Source organism: Cupressus sempervirens, chromosome 2 (assembly GCF_028749045.1).
Source record: "Cupressus sempervirens isolate cs-2001-9-10 chromosome 2, ASM2874904v1, whole genome shotgun sequence".
NCBI classification, from domain to species: domain Eukaryota; kingdom Viridiplantae; phylum Streptophyta; class Pinopsida; order Cupressales; family Cupressaceae; genus Cupressus; species Cupressus sempervirens.
The window spans coordinates 560159864-560167411 of record NC_143119.1 but is presented as its reverse complement, the minus strand read 5'-3'; positions in this window follow the sequence as shown (position 1 = coordinate 560167411).

The following is a 7548-nucleotide window of genomic DNA, read 5'->3' as shown; positions in this document are numbered from 1 at the left end:
CACTTCTGTGGGATGAGACAGTGAAGAGGTGAGCACGCACCGAGAACGCACTAGCGAATAAATTATGTGGCAACCAAACCTTTCGCCGGCCCCCCTCTCAATCCCAAGGCTCTACCGATCGGCAAAAAACTTAGGGTGGAGAGTGGACCCTTGATGAAATTAGGGACGTCGAGCAATGCACCCGTGCAACCATCTCTTTCCTTCTTGCCGTCCGGCCAGGATAAAAATGCAATGATAGAACATGCCAATGAGACGGAGCCCTTGGCTAAAAGATACAACTCCATACACACTCAGCAACAAGCGCATATTAGAATCGAACACCAAATGTGCAGTTTGTTGCAAGCTGTGCAAATACCTACATATAGGGTATATCCATCAAAACAAAGCGACAAGTACTTCCCACCAGCTCTGCCATTGCAATTACCGAATGGGATAATACTCACCGCCACAGATTAATGACCATCATTACCATCTCGGAATAGATACAAGCACATCGAGCTTCATCCGATCAGCTGGATGAATTTCACCTTGAAGGGGCCCAATCCAAAAGTTCCGGAGGTCATCTCCTGGAACTCTCAAGAACAAGGCCCATCTTACATGCAAACTCTGCTACTGCGCAAACATAGGTTGCAATTAAAGAGAAATTGCAAGGCCGTCACAATGGCCCGAGGCAAATGCTCTGACTAAGTCAATTTTCTCTTGCAATCACCATGCTGCCGTTCACAGAGAGATCTCCCCATTGACTTGTGACGCGATGCACAATCCAAGGGCTAGACGCGAGCTCGCCCTTGAAAGGCCACTTTCCAAAGCATCCCCCGATGACACATTGGAACGACAACCACTGTCGAACCATTTCCCAATGTTGTGCCGATCGAGTTGGCACAGAGCCGCTAGACGAGGGCTCCCGTTTTAGATCGAGTTTTAAAATCACCAAGAAGACGCGGTGAGGGCTGGCAACCGCTGCCAAACCTTTTTCCAAAATTGCGCCAGCTGAGTGACTAGAAAACATGCTTTACGCGATAGGCATGCAAAAAATTTTGCTAGCGCGCCAAGCACCCACCTCATGGCCAGAGACAAGGGCTCGCCATTAGATCAACTTCAAAATCGCTGAACAGACGCGCTGTAGAATGGCAACCGCTGCCAGGTCTCTTCCGTAGTTGCGTCGGTCGAGTGATCGAAGAAGGTGATCTAAGAGAGGGTCCAAGCGTAGGCATTTGTTGGGGGATTCGTGCCGATGGCATAAATTTATGCAATACCCAAGCAACACCGTACGGAGGTGCTAGACGAGGGCTCCCATTTTAGGTCGAGTTTTAAAATCACCGAGTAGACGCGGTGAGGGCTGATAACCGCTGCCAAACCTTTTTCCGAAATTGCACCATCTGAGTGACAAGAAAATACTATCTAAAGGAGAGTCCAGGAATAGCACCCTCGAGGGTGGGCTTCATGCCCCTCTAATTGATTCAACGTCGGCGTCCACCGTTTCAAAATCTGACATATCCATCCACCCTGACAGTGGCATTGAATCAATGAGGGGGGCACGGGAGAGGCTCGCGGAAACCACCTCTCCCGTTGTAGCCGTGATAGGCACGCAAAAAATTTTGCTAGAGCGCCAAGCACCCACCTCATGGCTAGAGACAAGGGCTCGCCATTAGATCAAACTTCGAAATTGCTGAACAGACACGCTGTAGAATGGCAACCGCTGCCAAGTCTCTTCTGTAGTTGCGTCAGTCGAGTGATCAAAGAAGGTGATCTAAGAGAGGGTCCAAGCGTAGGCATTCGTTGGGGGATTCACGCCGATGGCATAAATTTATGCAATACCCGAGCAACACCGGACGGAGGTGCTAGACGAGGGCTCCCGTTTTAGATCGAGTTTTAAAATCACCAAGTAGACGCGGTGAGGGCTGGCAACCGCTGCCAAACCTTTTTCCAAAATTGCGCCAGCTGAGTGACAAGAAAACATGATCTAAAGGAGAGTCCAGGAATAGCACCCTCGAGGGTGGGCTTCATGCCCCTCTAATTGATTCAACGTCGGCATCCACCGTTTCAAAATCCGACATATCCATCCGCCCTGACAGCGGCATTGAATCAATGAGCTGGGCACGGGAGAGGCTCGCGGCAACCACCTCCCCCATTGTAGCCGCGATAGGCTCGCAAAAAATATTGCTAGAGCGCCAAGTACCCACCTCATGGCTATTGAAAAGGGCTCGCCATTAGATCAACTTCGAAATCGCAGAACAGACGCGGTGTAGAATGGCAACCGCTGCCAAGTCTCTTCCGTAATTGCGTCGATCTAGTGATCGAAGAGGGTGATCTAAGAGAGGGTCCAAGCGTATAGGCATTCGTTGGGGGATTCGCGCCGATGGAAAAAATTTGTGCAATACCCGAGCAACACCGGACGGAGGTGCAAGACGAGGGCTCCCATTTTAGATCGAGTTTTAAAATCACCGAGTAGACGCGGCGAGGGGCTAGCAACCGCTGCCAAACCTTTTTCTGAAATTGCACCAGCTGAGTGACAAGAATACATGATCTAAAGGAGAGTCCAGGAATAGCACCCTCGAGGGTGGGCTTCATGCCCCTCTAATTGATTCAACATCGGCGTCCACCGTTTCAAAATCCGACATTTCCATCCGCCCTGACAGCGGCGTTGAATCAATGAGGGGGGGCACGGGAGAGGCTCGCGGCAACCACCTCTCCCATTGTAGCCGCGATAGGCACGCAAAAAATTTTGCTGGAGCGCCAAGCACCCACCTCATGGCTAGAGAAAAGGGCTCGCCATTAGATCAACTTTGAAATTGCTGAACAGACGCGGTGTAGAATGGCAACCACTGCCAAGTCTCTTCCGTAGTTGCGTCGGTCGAGTGATCGAAGAAGGTGATCTAAGAAAGCGTCCAATCATAGGCATTCGTTGGGGGATTCGCGCCGATGGCATAAATTTATGCAATACCCGAGCAACACCGGACGGAGGTGCTAGACGAGGGCTCCCATTTTAGATCGAGTTTTAAAATCACCAAGTAGACGTGGTGAGGGCTGGCAACCGCTGCCAAACCTTTTTCCGAAATTGCAGCAGCTGAGTGACAAGAAAACATGATCTAAAGGAGAGTCCAGGAATAGCACCCTCGAGGGTGGGCTTCATGCCCCTCTAATTGATTCAACGTCGGCGTCCACCGTTCCAAAATCTGACATATCCAGCCGCCCTGACAGCAGCGTTGAATCAATGAGGGGGGCACGGGAGAGGCTCACGGCAACCACCTCTCCCCTTGTAGCCGCGATAGGCACGCAAAAATTTTTTCTAGAGTGCCAAGCACCCACCTCATTGCTAGAGACAAGGGCTCGCCATTAGATCAACTTCAAAATCGCTGAACAGACGCGCTGTAGAATGGCAACCGCTGCCAAGTCTCTTCCGTAGTTGCGTCGGTGGAGTGATCGAAGAAGGTGATCTAAGAGAGGGTCCAAGCGTAGGCATTCATTGGGGGATTCGCGCCGATGGCATAAATTTATGCAATACCTGAGCACCACCGGACGGAGGTGCTAGACAAGGGCTCCCGTTTTAGATCGAGTTTTAAAATCACCGAGTAGACACGGTGAGGGCTGGCAACCGCTGCCAAACCTTTTTCCGAAATTGTGGCAGCTGAGTGACAAGAAAACATGATCTAAAGGAGAGTCCAGGAATAGCACCCTCGAGGGTGGGCTTCATGCCCCTCTAATTGATTCAACGTCGGCGTCCACTGTTTCAAAATCTGACATATCCATCTGCCCTGATAGCGGCGTTGAATCAATGAGGGGGGCACGGGAGAGTCTTGCGGCAACCACCTCTCCCCTTGTAGCCGTGATAGGCATGCAAAAAATTTTGCTAGAGCGCCAAGCACCCACCTCATGGCTAGAGACAAGGGCTCACCATTAGATCAACTTTGAAATCGCTGAACAGACGCGTTGTAGAATGGCAACCGCTGCCAAGTCTCTTCCGTAGTTGCGTCGGTCGAGTGATCGAAGAAGGTGATCTAAGAGAGGGTCCAAGCGTAGGCATTCGTTGGGGGATTCACGCCGATGGCATAAATTTATGCAATACCCAAGCAACACCGGACGGAGGTGCTAGACGAGGGCTCCCGTTTTAGATCGAGTTTTAAAATCACCGAGTAGACGCGGTGAGGGCTGCCAACCGCTGCCAAACCTTTTCCGAAATTGCGGCAGCTGAGTGACAGCGGTGTTGTAGAATGGCAACCGCTGCCAAGTCTCTTCCGTAGTTGCGTTGGTCGAGTGATCGAAGAAGGTGATCTAAGAGAGGGTCCAAGCGTACACATTCGTTGGGGGATTCGTGCCGATGGCATAAATTTATGCAATACCCAAGCAACACCGGACGGAGGTGCTAGACGAGGGCTCCCGTTTTAGATCGAGTTTTAAAATCACCGAGTAGACGCGGTGAGGGCTGGCAACCGCTGCCAAACCTTTTTCCGAAATTGCGGCAGCTAAGTGACAAGAAAACATGATCTAAAGGAGAGTCCGGGAATAGCACCCTCGAGGGTGGGCTTCATGCCCCTATAATTGATTCAACGTCGGCGTCCACCTTTTTTCAAAATCCGACATATCCATCCACCCTGACAGCGGCGTTGAATCAATGAGGGGGGCACGGGAGAGGCTCGCGGCAACCACCTCTCCCATTGTAGCCGCGATAGGCACGCAAAAAAATTTTCTAGAGCGCCAAGAACCCACCTCATGGCTAGAGACAAGGGCTCGCCATTAGATCAACTTCGAAATCGCTGAACAGACGCGCTGTAGAATGGCAACCGCTGCCAAGTCTCTTCCGTAGTTGCATCGGTCGAGTGATCGAAGAAGGTGATCTAAGAGAGGGTCCAAGCATAGGCATTCGTTGGGGGATTCGCGCCGATGGCATAATTTTATGCAATACCCGAGCAACACCGGACGGAGGTGCTAGACGAGGGCTCCCGTTTTAGATCGAGTTTTAAAATCACCAAGTAGACGCGGTGAGGGATGGCAACCGCTGCCAAACCTTTTTCCGAAATTGCGCCAGCTGAGTGACAAGAAAACATGATCTAAAGGAGAGTCGAGGAATAGCACATCCGGGGTGGGCTTCATGCCCCTCTAATTGATTCAACGTCGGCATCCACCGTTTCAAAATCCGACATATCCATCTGCCTTGACACCGGCGTTGAATCAATGAGGGGGACACGGGAGAGGCTCGCGGCAACCACCTCTCCTATATAAGCTATTAGTGCGAGGCTCGCTCTGCATTAGAAATTAGCGAACACAATGACATCTGCCTTAAAAATCCAAATCCTTTAAAATTCCTACCAAACAGCCATTCACGACCCAATTTTTTATGAGGTCGACAGAGGAGCAAAAGATCGTCATCGGTTAGGAGATGTGAGTTCATGGAGCCGAGGGACTGAAATGGTCATCGAGCTCATCCGATCAACTAGATGAATTTCACCTTGAAGGGGCCCAATCCAAAAGTTCCGGAGGTCATCTCCTAGAACTCTCGAGAACAAGGCCCATCTTACATGCAAACTCTGCTACTGCGCAAACATAGGTTGCAATTAAAGAGAAATTGCGAGGCCGTCACAATGGCCCGAGGCCAATGGCTCCGACTAAGTCAATTTTCTCTTGCAATCACCATGTTGCCATTCACAGAGAGATCTCCCCATTCACTTGTGACGCAATGCACAATCCAAGGTCTAGACACGAGACCGCCCTTGAAAGAAAGACCACTTTCCAAGACATCCCCCGATGACACATTGGAACGTCAACCGCTGTCGAACCACTCCCAATGTTGTGCCGATCGAGTTGGCACAGAGGCGACCTTAGGGAGCTCCCGCGTAGCAATCGGGGTGTGCTTTCATGCCCATCTCTCACAAAAACCAATGTTAGCTGTGGACAAATTTTGAATCCAAGGGCTCGCATCCATCGATATCGTGGGAACTGGGTCTATATATTCAAAGGCCACGGAGAGGTTCCGTTAAGAGAAGCTCCCCTGCTCGCTCGCACAAACATATCCCAAATTCTAGACACAAGCTCCCGCCCTTAGCATCACTCTCCTGATCACCGCAATGACACATTGGAATGACAACCGCTGTCGAACAACTCCCGAAATTGTGGCAATGGAGTGAGAAAGAAGAGCAACTTTGGGGAGCCGCGCATAGCAAACAGGATGTGCTGCTGCTTCATTCCGCTCTTATATAGATCTGAAATCATTGATTTTGTTTGGAATCCAAGGCTGCATTCATCCTTGCTCAAACAAGCAATGGCTCTTCTAATCGAATGGCCACGGGGAGCTTCCAATAACAAAGGCTCCCTTGTCACTCGTGATGCGCAGGCCAACTGCTAGACGACGGGTCGCCCTTTAGATCGCTGCCCAGGCAACCACCACAATGGCACCATTGGAACGAAAACCGCTGCCAAACCATTATGAAAATTTTGTGCCAAAGAAGTTGTTGCGTAGAGAACGACTCTGGGGAGAGAGCCCTCGCATAGCAAAATCAGGATGGCTTCACGGCCCTCCCAATAGAAATGATACTGGTGCCAATATTCCAAAAATCTGAATAACGTGTCTTTCGCGAACACCAGCACTGATTTCTATTGGGGAGGGTCGCCGAGAACTTTTGTTATCAAAGCTCCCATTGTAAGCCGCGATAGGCACACATATCCATCATATCCATCCACCCTGATAGCGGTGTTGAATCAGTGAGGTGGGCATGGGAGAGGGCTCGCGGCAACCACCTCTCCCCTTGTAGCCTCGATAGGCATGCAAAAAAATTTTGCTAGAGCGCCAAGCACCCACCTCATGGCTAGAGACAAGGGCTCGCCATTAGATCAGCTTTGAAATCGCTGAACAGACGCGCTGTAGAATGGCAACCGCTGCCAAGTCTCTTTCGCAGTTGCGTCGGTCGAGTGATCGAAGAAGGTGATCTAAGAGAGGGTCCAAGCGTAGGCATTCATTGGGGGATTCGCACCGATGGCATAAATTTCTGCAATACCCGAGCAACACCGGACGGAGGTGCTAGACGAGGGCTCCCGTTTTAGATCAAGTTTTAAAATCACCGAGTAGACGCGGTGAGGGCTGGCAACCACTGCCAAACCTTTTTCCAAAATTGCGCCAATTGAGTGACAAGAAAAAATGATCTGAAGGAGAGTCCAGGAATAGCACCCTCGAGGGTGGGCTTCATGCCCCTCTAATTGATTCAACGTCGGCGTCCACCGTTTCAAAATCTGACATATCCATCTGCCCTGACAGCGGCGTTGAATCAATGAGGGGGGCACGGGAGAGGCTCGCGGCAACCACCTCTCCCCTTGTAGCCGCGATAGGCACGCAAAAAATTTTGCTAGAGCACCAAGCACCCACCTCATGGCTAGAGACAAGGGCTCGCCATTAGATCAACTTTGAAATCACTGAACAGACGTGCTGTAGAATGGCAACCGCTGCCAAGTCTCTTCCGTAGTTGCGTCGGTCGAGTGATCGAAGAAGGTGATCTAAGAGAGGGTCCAAGCGTGTAGGCATTCGTTGGGGGATTCGCGCCGATGGCATAAATTTATGCA